Here is a 16,984-nt window from a genome sequence, read left to right as displayed (position 1 = left end):
ACCATCGAAAACTTGGTTTTTAATACCACAAGTGAAAAGAAGGAAAAAAATAAGGAAAGGAAGGAAGGAAGAAAGAAAGAAAAGAAGAAAACATAGTTATTGAAAGCTAAGCTTATAATTTATACAGTTTTATGTAATGGACTAGAGTTTGGCTAACTATAATCCCTACCAAGAACAACATAATAAGTGATAAATTTTGCCATGTGTAAATGCTTAAGATGTAAAATTTAAAAGACACTCTTTATTGGCAAGATCATCAAGAAATGTGTTTAGGGACAGGCACATTTATAGCTACATTCAGTGGCTGATAGGGATTTCCTAACAGATACAAAACACAAAAGCAAAACAAAATGCCAGTGTTCAGGTTTGATTTCTGGTTCTGTGACAATCACCATGGACAAAAATAACTTAAGAAGCGAATGAGTTATTTTCTCTCATATATCAGAGGTCATCACTGCAGGAAGTTAGGAAAAGAATTCAAGTAGAAACTTAAAGTAGAAAACATTGAGGAACAGTGCTTGCTGGCTCACTCATAGGCTCATGTCCAGATAGCTTTCTTTTAGATCCAAACTCCTCCTAAGAAATGGTGCGACTCACAATGGCCTGGATCCTCCTATAATTAATAGTCATTGAGATACTTCCCCATAGATATGCGCATAGACCAGTGTGATCATGGAGTTTCCTTACTTAAGACTTCTTTCTTTGATCACGCTAGGCTGAATCAAGTTGACAATTAAAACTGACTATGGCAGAGTATCAAAAGACACCATGAAAACATTTATTTCTTAAGGCAAGTATCTCCATTGACTAAGGTCACTCAGTACATTTGACTAAGTTAATTGTAAGGAGATAAAAATCCCCAATTATTATTATAACACAGTGAAATTTTAACGATTTTTGTGAGAGACATAGTCTGATCTATCCCAACCTCCACCACTCTGAAAGTGATGAAATTTCAGCTGTTCATGGAAATACAAGGATTATGTTCCAATGATGATGGAAGCTCAATGCTTGTGTATGGTAAAGAAGCACCACAATGACAGCCACATCTTCAACATTATTTCAAAACACTTATGAGTTTAGCGATTCTCAATGGAAGACTTCTGTGACTGATTTATTAGAAAAATAATAAAAACTAAATGATAAAAAACATTTTTTAATTTATTTGCTGGAAGGACTGATTGTCAAACTCTCACAATTTTATTGGTCTCCTAGAAAGAACCATGAATGCTTGGTAAAATCTTAGGTTGCAGCCTCCAATACAGTATTAGGAAAATAAAGACTCACATACATAACACAGCACAGAAGCATATAAATGAAAACTAAGACTAAAGTATATAATGGCTAAAACATAAGAGTTTAATGCAAACTTTGATAATAGTTGAAAATGGAGGTAAATATCATTCTAGGAACAAGTAAGGTAAAGAATGAGGTGAACAAATGTTGTAAGAAATTAAGATTGAAATCTTTAATCAAAATAAAGTGACAAATTCAGAGCTAAGAGACACTCCATTGGAAATATGACTTTGTTCTTATGTTGCTTTTGGGCACTCTTAGTTTAGAATTTTAATTATGTATTTATATCATTTTTACCCTACCCTCTCCCAAAACAAAGCCTTTGGGTATCTTTCCAGTCCTCATATTTATGACTTCTTCATTTATTAGTATATACAAAAAATACATATAGCATACACACATAAATATGGAGCACAACTTAATGTGTTTATTTAGTGATACCCATGTGTGTTTAGGGCTGAGAACTTGGGATTCTATAACCAATCTGAAAGCTTGTCCTTAGAAAACTTGACTCTCTTTCCTTTTACAGCCATTTATTGCCTGCTTCAGCTAGCAGTGAGTGAGGTTGTCTTAATTACATTTCTATTCTTTAGTAAAACAACATGGCTTACCATTACAAAACTTTAGTTCCCGTGACTGTCATGGTAACAGGTGTTCATGGGTATAAAACAGCAGCTGAGAGCACACATTGGGAGAGAATAAGTCCTTCAGGGAATGGTACCAGTCTTTTGAAAGCTCAAAGTCCACAACCTGTGCCACACATCCTCCAACAAGGCCACAACCCCTAATAGCTCCCAAACCATTCCAGCAACTGGGGGCTATGTCTTTAAGCATATGTGTCTATGGTGGACCATTTCCATTTACATAACCACAGAGGCTTAGTGGGATTTCTCCTCATCCATGTTAAATTGTCAACTGGTGTTGTCACTGTTCAAGTGTTTCATGGGTACAATATTTTGCCACATATAGCAGACAATATCTTATAGCTGATATCATTGGCTGGTGTTACCTACAAAGGCAATGCATCGAGGAAAGGTTAATTCTGGATAAGTTTGAGAAGACATAGCATATCATTCTGCGGTAGGCATGTGGTAGAAGCTTGCCCACATCTCAGCAGATCAGAGGCAGAAGCGAGGCATGCACATTGCTCAACTTGCTTTGTTGTTTGTTGTTGTTGTGCTGCTGTTGCTCATTTGTTTTTAATTTAATTTTGTTTTGTTTGCTTGCTTTTAATGAAGTTTGAGATTCCAGACAATGAGGTTAGGTAGTTGAAACCCAGGACAGTCTTCTCTCCCAGTTAATATGTCCTTCACATAACTTCCCAGTCATATCCAAATAAGTGTCTCATAAAAACCTGGAAGTTCATGAATACAATCAAGTTGACAGTCCATATAACCAATCCTAGACCCCTCTTATAAACCTTATTTTTAATTTTTGTTGGATATTTTCTTTATTTACATTTCAAATGCTATACCCATTCCTGTTTTCCCCTCTGGAATACCCATATCCCATCCCTCATCCCCCTGCCTCTATGTGAGTATTCCTCCACCCACCCACTCCCCCCAATCTCCCCACACTATCATTCCCCTACACTTGGGTATTGAACCTTTACAGGGCCAAAGATCTCTCTTCCAGTTGATGCCTGATAAGGCCATCTTATGCCACATATGTTGCTGAAATCACAGCTTACTTCATGGGTACTCTTTGGTTGGTAGTTTAATCTCTGGGAGCTCTCAGGTATCTGTATGGTTAATATTGTTATTCTTCCTATGAGGTTAAAAATCTCTTCAGTTCATTTAGTCCTTTTACTCACTACTCCATTGAGGACCCCATTCTTAGTCCAATGATTGGTTGAGAGCATCTGACTCTGTATTTCTCAGGTTCTGGCAGTCTCTCAGAAAACAGCTATGCAAGGTACCTGTCAACATGTACTTCTTGGCATTCAAAATATTCTCTGGGTTTGGTGGCATTATATGGGATGGATCCCTAAAGTGTCTGGATGGCCTTTCCATCAGCCACTGCTCCAAACTTTTCCTTTCTATTTTCAGTTTTTAAGATAGACTGAAACATCCCTTTTTGGTCTTCCAACTTCTTGAGCTTCATGTGGTCTGTAGATTGTTACATCCTAGCTTTTGTCCTAATATCTACTTAGCAATAAGTGCATATCACATGTGTTCTTTTGTGACTGGGTTACCTCATTTAGAATGATATTTACAAGTCCCACCTATTTGCCTATTAATTTCATGAAGCCATTGTTTTTAGTAGCTGAGTAGTACTCCATTGTTAAATGCACCACATTTTCTATATTCATTCCTTTGTTGAAGGACATCTTGGTTCTTTCCATCTTCTGGCTATAATAAATAAGGCTGCTATAAACATGTGGAGTGTGCATCTTTGTTATATGTTGGAGCATCTTTTAGGCCTATGGCCAGGAGTGGTATAGCTGAGTCCTCAAGTAGTACAATGTCCAATTTTCTGAGGAACTGTCAGACTAATTTCCAAAGCAGTCATACCAGCTTGCAATCCCATCATCAACAATGGAACAGTGTTCCTCTTTCTCCACATCCTAGCCAGCATCTGATGTCACCTGAGTTTTTTGTCTTAGGCATTCTGACTGGTGTGAGGTAGAATCTCAGGGTTGATTTGATTAGCATTTCCTTGATGACTAAGGATGCTGGACATTTCTTTAGGTGCTTCTCAGCCATTCAATATTCTTCAGTTGAGAATTCTTCATTTAGCTCTGTCTCCAACTTTTAATAGGGATATTTGATTGTTTTGGGTCTAACTTCTTGAGCTCTTTAAATATATTAGATATTAACCCTCTATGGGATCTAGGATTGGTAAAGATCATTTGCCAACCTGTCAGTTGCCATTTTGTCCTATTGACAATGTCCTTTGACTTGCAGAAGTAGCCACCTTCTATAAGCAGATGTCTGCATGCCCTTGGGCATCAACTTGTTTTGACATGTCCTTGGCAGGATATTCTGATTATATCATCTAGTGTGAATAAAAGAACATAAAGATTAATGATCAAAGGTTTTCTAAGCAAACAAATAATGAGAAAAGTTATGTAATGTCTCTTCCTTGTTATCTTTATTAGCATTTGAATTATTACATTGCTTTCTATAAGGACATGTGACCAAAGATTAAACTTACACAGATATAATTAAAGGCTCAGCAATTAACACTTGCTTTTTAAATGGAGGACCTGAGTTCTGAAAACCTATATCAGTCAGCTCACATTTATCTCTAACTCCAACTCCATGAGATACAATTGATTTTCTGCCCTATGCAAACATTCACATACAGGAAGGGCACAGAGAAATATATACATGAACATTATTAAAATATAGTCTTTAATAAATTAAAAATATCTATGATACTTGTGTCTCTTGGCACATGTTAATTTCTCAGTACATGATATACACCAAAGCCTCTAGCTCTCAGTAAACTAGCCAATTCCTAGAGACATCTGCTAATAAGTGAAGGATGTGAAGAGATCCAGGTCAGGTATGAAAACAGCCCCAAATTCTTTCCATTTATCTATACAACCCTGATTAAACAGACCCTAAAAACAAGTCATCACTCAAATAATTCTCTGCAATTAAAAACAAAACAGAGCTATGTCAGTATAGAATTAACTACACAAAAAATGAGTGACCTTAGCAGCACGAGTCTTGGCCTGTGCATACTCAGCCAGATATGTTTTCTAAAGTTTTTAGATATATTCATTTTATGAATGTGAGTGTTTAACCTACCCATAAGTTCAGGACATGCATGATAGTGACCTTGGAGGACAGAAGAGGGCATCTGATTCCCCCGAATTGGAGTTACAAACAGGTGACAGCTGACATGTGTGTGCTGGAAATCCCAAATCCTCTGGAACAACAGCAGAGCCCCTAACTCCTAACTCCCCCTGTCTGAATCAAATGCATTAAAGCCTCAAATGAAAAGACATTTCATGTTAGTAATTTAATAATAGCAATATCAGTAACAGTATATTAAATCTTTTCTTTTATATGTTATATAAAAACCAATGTGCTTTATTAATATCACATAGGGAGAGTAAATATTGCCACTGTCATGATCTCACAGTTAGCTTAACTGTTAACTTTTTTTATCAGATACTCTGTATTTACATTTGAGATGTTATCCCTTTCCCCTGACCTGATCTTCAACCTCCCCCTACCCCTTCCATTTGCCTTCACAAAGGTACACTCCCTCCTATTCACCCTCTCTACCCCATTGCCTTGGCATTTTCCTACATTGGAAAAACATGCCCTCCCTTAGCCAAAAACCTCTTCTCACATTGATGCCAGACACTGCTATCTTCAGCTACTTATGCAACTGGATAAAAAGGTCTCTCAATGTGTGCACAAAAGTTGGTGTTTTAGTCCATGGGAGTTTTAGAGGGCTTGGTTGTTTGATAGTATTTTTCTTCCCATGAGGTTGCAACCCCTTTCAGATCCTTAGGTCATTTTTTAGCACCCAAATTTGGCTCCTTGAGTTCAGTCCAATAGTTAGCTGCAAGCATGCTCAGCTCTATCTATATGACTCTAACATATTCCTGGAGGAGGCATCTCTATCTGGTTCCTGCCAGTAAGTACTTCTTGGGATCAGCTATAGTGCTTGGATACAAACCTAGAGACAGTTACCTGAAAAGAGAAACCTTCAACTGAAGAGTTCCCTTTGTTACACATTTTCTTTGTTGCTTATTGATTTGTGGTGGGCAAGGTAAGCAAGGCCATCCTTAGAAGGTGGCCTTGAGCTGTCTAAGAAAATATACTAAGCAACACCACTAAATATAAATCAGATATATAAATAATTAGTATCTCTTATCTATGATCTTGAAATTATCCTAAAAATGACAATTCTTGCACTAACTAGGAAGTTTAACCCCAAAGATTGACTTCCTGATGTCAGTGTACATTAGAAGACCTAGAGGTCCTCAGAAGAGTAGCTGATTCCAGTTGTTTGGTGGAAAAATATAAATATTTTAAGGACACTTTCTAATAAAAGCATATTCTCAAATCTTGGGATGCAGTCTCAAGGAATGAGAAAAGAACCTGACTAATCCTGTCTCTATAAAACAAATTTGTTGTAATTTAAAAATTGTACAATTATAACAGTTAATATGAAACATGCTATCTATATTTTTCTTTATTGGATTTATTAAGTCCATTAGTGTATAAGGATTTTAGGAAGAAAAATGGAAGAGACATTTATAAAATGATTCATCCAGAAATAAAATTAATTTGTGCAAGTTTTATATGCCCACTTTGACCCTTTTAGTCTCATTGACCTTGCGAGAACTGGTGCCTCACCTTACCTTCACCACATCAGAGGTTTCCCATGTGTTCATAGCCTAGAGTGAGTTAATTTTTCTATTCCTGTGTTTCCTGTCTTCTGTGCTGAAGATTCCTTTGGTTGAAAAGTAATTAGACTCAGTGGAACTAGATTAGTCTCCTGTGAGCAATGAGCTTCTCAGTAATGGGAGAGAGAAGCTTATGAATAAATTCTCGCTTGTTTCCCTGGATCAATGATTTCAACCCCAAGTACTGAATAAGACTTCTCCAATGCCTTACTCAAAATAGCAGACTGACTGGTCATTTCTGGCCACATTCAATGGGTAATGCATAAAGTTGTCTTTGCCTTTTCAAAAGAACATCCTCATCCTTAACACTGCTGTTTCTGCAGGAGGCAAGCCTTGGTAAGGACCATGTATTCTTTTGCCTTAATGACATATTTTTTTTCATTGAATCTGGGTATTCAAATTTCCAGACATGTAATTTTGCAATCAGGGAAAAATAAATAAAAACCCAACATAAATTTCATATTAACCATCTTTTTTGCTTTTATTTTTAGATTTATTTCTGTTTATATGGTATTTTGGTCTAATTTCCTTGGTGCATCACATAGATGCCTTATGGTGTAGAGCTCAGAAGCTGTAGTCACATCACTTGAACTAGACTTATGGAGACTTATGAGCCATAATGTGTGCTGAGAGTCAAATCTGTATCCTCTTCAAGAGCAAGTATTCTGAATTACTTAGCTATTTCTCTATCTCAGTAATTCTATCTCTTCTAAATGGTTCAGTTACTGAAAGAAAATACATCATGTGAAAACAATACAAGTAAATAAAAAAGTGATAGAATTAGCAAATATTCTTGACTCACCCTTATATCATTGATATCAGCACACTTATCAAGAGAATTGTTGAAGGAGGGTAAGAAACGACAGAGTAACACTATCACTTTTTTACTTAGAAGAAAATATATCTATGTAATGTAATAGTTTTATTAACACTTTAATCTATGTCTCATTTTAAACAGCAAAATTTTATAAATCAAATGCAACATTTATTCATATATTAAGAATATATATATATATATATATATATATATATATATATATATATATATATATTAATATTGACAAGCTGTTAGGTATTAGAAATTGAGTGCTCTACTGTTTCAAAGCTATGCATATTGACCTTCAAGAACATTCACAAAGATTTATCTTCATATAAAAAGAACCATCTATGATTTCAATGGGAATGAGTAGTCTTCTGTATTATCATGGGGGGGGGGGAGAGGGAAGAGCGAGAGAGTAAGAGAAAGAATAAAGGAAGGAGAGGGGGAGGGAAAAAGTGGGGGAAGGAGAGCAGGGGGCATGTGTTTCACTGGATGTGTGCCATGGCACTTCAAAACTTTCTGTTTTGAACATAGGTTTAAATGTGTGGAAGATGCTGCAGTGGGTGAAAGCAGGTCTGATTTCTGGTCCCCAGGACACTCATAGAAAGGTTAAGTTTTGATGTGTCCTTCTGTAAACTTATAAGGGAGCTATAAGGGAGCAGAGATGTGTATAATCAAGGTGGTTGCTGGCCAACAAATCTGGCTGAAATGGTAGGCTCCAGGTTCAGTCAGTGACTATGTCTCACATCATTAAGTTGATGAATGGTAGTTTAAGATATCAGATATTGACCTCTTCCCTCACATAGTCATAAATTATCATCCGTGTGTATTCCAACACAACAATACACACATAGTAAGTAAAATTTTTAGGTATGGTCTAGATGATTTTAATCTAATTTCAGTTGCATATCCATTATAGTTTTAGTTTAAGAGATATCATGGGTGAAAATGTTTCCATTTGGAAATGAAGATGTTCTGCCCCTTGCCTAGTTCACCTGTATGTGATCTGGGTGTCCTCCTATTTAAGGATACAATGTAGATAGTGTACTTTGAGATGATTAAAACCTCCTAGCCTGTCTCCATTTTAGCATTATATTGTAGGAGGCCTCCTTAGTGCCTATACAGAAACCTTTAGATCTATATCTTTTAAGGTGATGTTTAATCCAAGAAGGGTGCATTATATATTGCTAAATATAAAAGTCTAATACTTAAGTATTTAAAATAATTTATAACTAACCTTTCTAATATTAACAAAAATTCTAATATTAAAAAAGTGTATTGCCTATATAAAATCTCGGTTATTTATTAGAAATTTCTTCTTCTTCTCCTCCTCCTCCTTCTTCTAATAAATATTAGTACAATTACATTTTCTATTGTTATGAATCTAGTGAATATCTGTTCTTATAACATTTAAATATGTAATGGCTTATGAAAGGGATATAATTTTTGGTATACAGACCAAATAATGGATATATAAGAAAATAATAAGATGGAGTAGATATGCATGTAAAAATGAAGTTTGTGTCAATAAAAGGGTTGATGATCAATACAATGAAGAAAAGGAGAAGATTTAGTTATATGTATATAGACATGAGCCTTATTGGTAGGTACATGTGGGTAGATAATGAAAAAAAATAAAATTAAATTTTCTGTAGCAGATGGCATCATACTTCACACTGCTTCATACTTCACACATTCCTTTTTTAAAGAATAGTTTTGCAGGAATGTAGTGTGAGGATTTATATGTGGTCTACAGACATCTTCTCTCTAGAGAGTTACTGAGTAATTGAAACAGAGGCCATAAATATGAGAAGCCTTAGATATTTATTATCTGGTTCTTTACAAAAAGAGTTTACCCACCTCTGTGTTGAAGTAACTTTGTAGATCTGACATTGATAACCAGAGAAATAATAAAGCATGGTTTGTAAATTTAAGTTCCTATAACATGCAAACCAACCAAATCCTTAGAAGAAATAGATTTCTCAGTGGGGTAAGGAATTAGAATAACTCTCTTTTAGTTAGAGTTTTACAGCTGTGAACAGACACCTTGACTAAGGCAAGTCTTATAAAGACAGCCTTTACTTGGGGCTGGTTTACAAGTTCTGAGGTTCTGCATTATCATAAATGTGAGAGCTTGGCAGTATCCAAGCAGGCTTGGTGCAGGAAGAGCTGATTGTTCTATATCTTCATCCAAAGGAATCCAGGGACAGACTAAGCATCCACAGGCAACTAGGAGAAGTGTCTCCAAGCCCAGTCACAGAGTGACCACCAACAAGGCCACATCTTCTCATAGTGCCACTCCCTGTGCCAAGTATATGCAAACTATCACATTATTGTACTAGCTGATTTTGTGTCAACATGACACAAGGTAGAGTTATCACAGAGAAAGGAACCTCAGCTGAGAAAATGCCTCTATGAGATTCAGCTGTAAAGTGTTTTCTCAACTAGTGATCAAGAGGGAAAGACCAAGCCCTTTGTGGTTGGTGCCATCCCTGGGCTGGTAAACCTGGGTTCTATAAGAAAGCAGGCCGAGTAAGCCAGAAATAACATCCCGCCATAGCCTCTGCATCAGCTCCTGCTTCCTGATCTGCTTGAGTTCCAGTCCTTGCTTCCTTTGGTGATGAACAGCAATATGAAAGTGTAAGCTGACTTAACCCTTTCCTCCACAACTTGCTTCTTTGTCATGATGTTTTGTGCAGGAATAGAAACCCTGACTAAGTCACTCTTCTGATCCTCATACACTAGGCTTGGATGATAAGGTGCATAGCACCCATCATTGAGCTCTGCCAGGAAAAATGATTCTTCTCTGAGGTAGTCTTCTGTGATGCCTCTTCAAAGTGGGAGGGTATCATTACAAAGGAGTAATAATGAAAGATACAAGGAAGTGAACTTTACAGCCAGAATGTGTAGGAGGGTTTCTGCCAGATGTCACATCTGGGCAGAATGAATAATGTAGGTCTCACTGGAAAATCTAAAAGGCCATTTTGGGTTGTGTGGAGTTAAGTGACTAGAGTTCTCTGGGAGCATAGAGGCAATACTGGGTTTGTGTGTCAGAGTTAGGTAAAGAAGTGGTAAAATCTAAAGTCTCAAAATAGATTATCTATTTTTAAGCAGACTGCATTATTGCTAAGGATTGTGTTTTGGTTTGGGGTGTAAGTCTCACTATGATTCTAGCCTGTGTTGAATTAGTGTATTCAAGATGGGACAGCTAATGAAACAAGTTGCTCTCCTTTCCTCCCTCCCTTCTCTCCATTCTTGTCAGAAATTAATAGTTTTCCTTTTGCTTATTTCAGATATACAGATAGATAGATAGATAGATAGATAGATAGATAGATAGATAGATAGATAGATAGATAGATAAAGTTTGCTTAATCTATTAAGTGTTACTTATAAAGTTTACCAATTGGTATTGGACAATTAGGAGATCATTCCTGGGACAGACTTTTCCTCTCACTATCAGCATTCTCTAGTTGCCTAGAACTTTTTGTTTACATGTGTGACCACAAGTTATTTCTCCATTTTATATTAGCAGGCCCATTTGAATAGTCATTTTTTGTGTCTTTTTTAAGAAGCCATAGTGTTGAGGACATAGATTAAACTTCTCTATCATTTCTACGATACATCATATCAGAGCTGGCTTTCTTATTTGCTTGCTCTTAAATTCTTTTCACCTTTTCTCTCAAAAGTGATGTTTCTTGTGGCTTAGATAAAAGAGTTGCATTATAGATGTTCTGATTGGACCTAAGCATTACACAACCAATTATTTACTAAATTGTTATTTGTTTTGGTTTTCTGCAATGTCCTCTGTCTGTTACAATGTCAGAACCTTATCTGCACACTATTTTATCATACATTAGTGACTAGTAATAGTGCTACTCGGTTGCATTGGCAACTCACAGAAGTGAAGAGAGAAATACTGATGAAGACTATTTTTCACAAAAAACAGGTGCTGGCTTTATAAATCAGAACAATGTCAATCCAGTTCTCAATTAGAACAGGGAATAGTCTAGATGATAGTTTGGGTCTCTTCCCTGATCTTACAATATGTATTTAACTCAAAAATCAATAACATGTATGCACTTTGAAACCCTTCAAATTTTCTAAAAATGCAATTCAACCAGCAGACCAAGTGACATCTATCACATACAGTGCCAATTTATCAGGTTCTTCAAGATTGTCACAAAAAGCTATAAACATTTTAATCATCAGAATGACAGTTACTTCCTTGATATACCATCACACTACAAAAAATTATTATATTATATCTCTATAACTAATTAATGTTCACAAATAATCCATCTCACGTGTGTGGTGTTTATCACTATTTTCTTTTTTTATACAATTCCAAAGGCAATATTTCTTTAAAATGTTCAGTGCTCTTAATAGCTATATTACCAAAAAAATTCATAAGTCATATTTTTAGCAGCAGAGAAATAAATACCTAACTTTAATATTATTTTATTATTGAATTATTAGAAAACTTTTATTTGTTAGACCATTTTATGTGAAACCAATTGAGCCATAACAGGGCATTCATTATTTTAACAGAATTTTTTTCTATAGAAAACTTCTGCAAGAATGTTGCCCACATGCAAACTGCAATCACATGTTTAGTTGCTGGAGAACACAGAATAAATACGATGGTCAATTTAGCTTCCTTTAGAACCTAAGGAAAGGAATTTCTTCTGCTTTTATAGCTTGAAAGCAAGTGAAACAAGACTTCATCCTCCAAATAATTCTTGTGTCAAACTGAAGTTCAAAAAGGTTAGAGAATTTATTTTACAGCAAACATAACAAAAGTTGAGGTGATGTTCATATTTTGAAATTAATATAAAACATAAAACAACTATATCCTTTAAATTTTAATACAATATAAAATTTCAATCTTGTAAGCATATTGTTCTCAAGACAACATTTATGGAAAATACAGTAATGATTGATACACATGGAAATATAGATACCATGAGGAACTCAGATTCCCATACGAATGGATGCTCATTCTGATCTTATAGGTTTTCCTTGAGAAAGCTCCTGTGTTTCCCTTTGTCCTATTCCCTCATCATTTTCTTAAATGCCTCATTTAGTGCTCATCTCCAGTAATTTCACACGTCTAAGTGCTGGTAGTTTTACCAGTTCTTTATGTTGAATCTGTCCAATCCATCATGTTAGAGACATAAAAACATTTCATGCTGGTCATGTTTTTATCAATATATTATCTCACAAATTTAATCAAACTTTTCTTAATGGGTCATTGTTATCTTTTGCATGTTTTTGTTAATATTTTCAAAAATATGGATTTAAGTATATATTAATTGTTATTTGATATTAAAATCTTAAATCTTTTAAAATGCTCTACATATTGACAGTAAATAATCTAGGTTCAGACACAAAACTCACACTTAAAGGTAATTTACCTCAAAAGGTTGAGGAATAGATGAAACTGTTGAGGATATTTCACTTTCTATCTTTGTAATCTTTAGATTTTTGTTAAATTTCTATTGACCAATATTTGTATAAAATTATTTTATGTGTGCTTTGATTTACTGGGGAAATATCTGCATAATATGCCACTGTACAGAATAATTAGAACTTTTTATAGGAGATAAATGATTATCAGATTATTGAAAATATAAAGGCTGAGGAGAATACTTTAAAGTGCTAGACAAATTCAGTAGAGAGGATTTACTTCTGGCAGTGTGAAAGGGATACATTTTTTATTTCATTACTTGTAACTTCCTTTTTAAAAAATATCCTCTGTGCTGTGTTCAGGCCTGGACACATCTCAGATTCAACATTTTTAAGTTATGACTAAATGATTAATGGCTGTGTTTAAGGGAGACATTTCATTTAGAAGCAGAAATAGATAAAACCACATGGGGAAGTAGGAGCTAAAGGGCAGGCCTGAACAAAACTGAATTTGGGTTTTAAATCACAAATAAGTGCTACAAAAGAAGATTCCAGAAAGACTAGCAACACACTAAAATGTTTATAGATTCTCTGCCCACTGGGCACATGAGAGAAAAAGATATCAGATTAACTCTACAATAATCTCATTGACATATGACTGGTAGAACTTGAATTTCAGACACTAAATTGCCAAGTTAAAAGGTTCTGTATATTCATGTTGTTGTGTATCCAGTTATCCTTTATCAAGTATAATTCTTACATTATTCAAATATATTGTCAATATTTCAAAATTATAATTATTAAGTATCTTGTGCTGTTAAACATGGTGTGATGAGTTTAAACAGCAGATTTATTTTCTAAAAAAAACCATGTGATAACAGAATGTAGGGGTGAATTACTTAAACTGCTTTGGCTCCTAGTATGTCCTGCACACTGCACCTGTCAAAGAGCTCTGTGGATTCATGAATGAAAGACATATAGCCTAGTTAATTTTTATATGCTTTGGCTAGCTCATTGGTTAGGCACATCTAAATTTCCCCATGGCTAGCAAGCACTCCCCTCTGTTATTTGTAAGTTAACATCTTTTATAATTCATATTTCGTCTCTGCTACCCCAGACCCAACCAGGGAAGTGGACCCTAGGGCTTTCCTGGATCTTAATGTGCCGATGGGGCCTTTAAGTTTTATCTTTCCCTGCTTCTCTCCTGTTCCTTGTTCGTGAAATCTAAAAGTCCTGCCTTTGTCTTTCTGTCCAGCCATTGGCCGGACAGTAATCCTTTATTATCAGTGGAAGTCAACAGGGGTAGGGACCCTCAGGTCTGAAGGTGCAGTTTTGAAAGCCAAATTAAGACAAAGCATTAGAACAATTTCCCAACAAAAGAATGTGTCTGACATGTTCCTACAGTTCTTGAACTGTTGATTGCCACATACACTACATTTGAAAAAATTGCTGGCTCATATTATGTATTTTTCAGAAAGCATGTAAAGTGAAAGACAAAAAAAAGCTATACAAAGGTGTATATATCTGGAAACTAAGAAGCCAGCTGAACTGGTAGCATACCATGGTACAAGGGGCCAGCTTAACATTCTAGGGAGGAAAAAGCACAACTACAAATGAGCACAGTGTAGCCTGCCATAGGGTCTCCTTAGCTCTCAAGGCACAGATCTGCTGTGCTTTGGTCTGACACAGAACACACTGCTGACAAGAGCTTTCCAAGGTATCATCACACAGTGTTTCTATATCGTAGTATATAGAAAGGTACAGATGTAGAAAGGAAGGGCATGGCTGTGCACATGCACTGGCTTATAATAAAGCATTTTTTTAAATAGGAAAGAATAAATAATACACTACATACTAGTTTTCAATACTGTTATGACCATAAATGTTTACATTTTCAGCTCAAAGTCATGTATGCTGGCATGTTGATTGTGTCACCAGAGGGACAAGTACGGTAGAAACCCTAGGAATCTCAGAAATTTAAGATAGCAAAAGTAATGCTGCTCCCTCCCTACCTACTCTGGAGCATGTAACCATGACACTCAGATAAGTTAACCACAGGCATTTTGTTACATAGTACAGCACCTGGAACACCCCTCCATTCATAAGCCTTAGTCTTCAATCAATGGCCTTCTCCTCCTGGATATTCTCATCCCCTGCCCCCAAATTATATATCCTCTCATTCACCCCTAATAATTTGTATGCATTTACATTTACCCCCATTAAAGAAATGCAAAAAAAAAAAAGCTAAGACCATCTTAGAGCACTTTTAAATTAAAAATGTCATGGGAAGGCCTTTTCCTAAAACAGCTGCAACACTAAGACTTCCAAAAAAGAGCCTCTCTCTTCTCCTTTCCCCTTTGTTACCAGCACTAGCTCACAATTGCTTATCTCAGGCTCTACTTTCCCCCAACAGCCTAGTGTGCTACAATATGATAACACAAGGGAAAACATGGAACATGGATTACCCCCCCCCCATTTCTGACTTTCTCTTCAGGTAGGTGTACAGGCTCTGTACAGGCTGTGTTCAGACACCCTGAGAGGCGATTTTGGAACCAGACATTCATCAAGATCTCACCTTCCCCTTCCTGTCTGGCAAGCAGCAAAATTCTATCTTTGCATAAGAAAGGGCAGATTTGGGACTCCGTGTTTTTGAAGTATTGCTAAAGTCCAAACACCACTAGCTGGGATGTGGAACATGGCATCACACATGTGTGAATATGTGTATGTTCCTATGTAACACACATACACATAAACCACATACAACATATCATGTTGTCGTATTCATTCATCTACTGGTAGATATTTAGATGGCTTCCGTTTCAGGGTTCTTCCATGAGTCAGAGCTTTTGTTCCTATGACAATATTGTGTAATTTTTCCTTGGGAGACATGAAAACATGTCTGTTCACTCCAAATATTGGAATAATGAAAGACCCAAGTCAATATTCTGCCAGAGTCTGATCTGGAGAATTTCTTACAGGGTTATGACTGAAAGATTAATTACCGAAGCATTGTGCAATTCCAAGTACCTCTTCCCAGAACAAAGAGGCCTGCTTTTTGGATAGGCTTATCCCATGTGACTTTAGTAAGGCTCAAATCTCCCCAGCCTGGGGAAAGTTTTTATGTGATTGTGAACTGCCCATTGTATAAAAAAGAAGAAAGGCTTTCTCTATATAAAATCCCTTTTGGTTTTTTGGGGATTCCTCAGAGGTACAGAAACACTAAGCCTTCCCACCAATGCAGGCTCACAGCTGCTTGCTTTTATGGTCTTTTATGGTCTATAGCTACTGCTCTGCCTGGGGTTTTTGGAATTTTTTTGTCTTTGATTTCTAGGGAGGGTCTCTGGAGTTGCAGGGAATTTACCTTCCTTCCTTAGTGCTCTGGGTGCTGAACCTTTGGGTTGCTGTCCTGCCCCACATCAGATGCCAGTTATTGGTCTGGGGGCCCCACTCTGCTCCACTGGGGGAAGGTAGGTCCTCACTGCAGGTCCCATGGAAGACTGCTTCTGGTGTGCTCTGCTTGGCCCAAAAGAGTTTAGGCTGGCAGGAGTGTGGACTAATCCCAGCAGGGTGGCGCCAGGCCTGTGAACTCTGGCAGGCCAATGCTCAGCTGGATGCTGAGATTACAGCCCTGCTTGCCAGGGCCAGAAACCCCTGCCTGCCTGTTAGAAAAGTGCAGAGCCTGTGATAAGGCTCTGGGATAAAGTGCTCATGGAGGACGAAGGAGTCAGGGCCACAAAGGAGCCAAGACTGAGGAAAAGGTTTCAACATGTGTCTTTATTTTTGTGCTCTTTCTTCTTTGTTCTGTTCTGTTTAAACAGCCCTGGATCCAACCACCAGATTCCCATGTTTAACTCTAAGCTTGGCCATAGTTGTTTTTTCTAATGTTATGTGTGTGTACAGGGGAGGGACTTAGGGAGTGGTTGATTTGGTTAGAGTCTATGTCACTCTCTCCTGCGGAGGTGGGGTTTGGGGCTTGCCTAGAGCCTTGTACATCTGCCCCATTGTGGTGCATCCAGGCAAAGTGGATTTGCAATTGGGAGTTCAGAAAGCTGGTTGACAGTTACCTGTCTTCAGGACTTCGACTGAAC

This window comes from Micromys minutus, assembly GCF_963924665.1.
Source record: "Micromys minutus genome assembly, chromosome: 3".
In the NCBI taxonomy this organism is placed as follows: domain Eukaryota; kingdom Metazoa; phylum Chordata; class Mammalia; order Rodentia; family Muridae; genus Micromys; species Micromys minutus.
The sequence above is the reverse complement of the archived record's forward strand: the minus strand, read 5'-3'. Positions refer to the sequence as shown.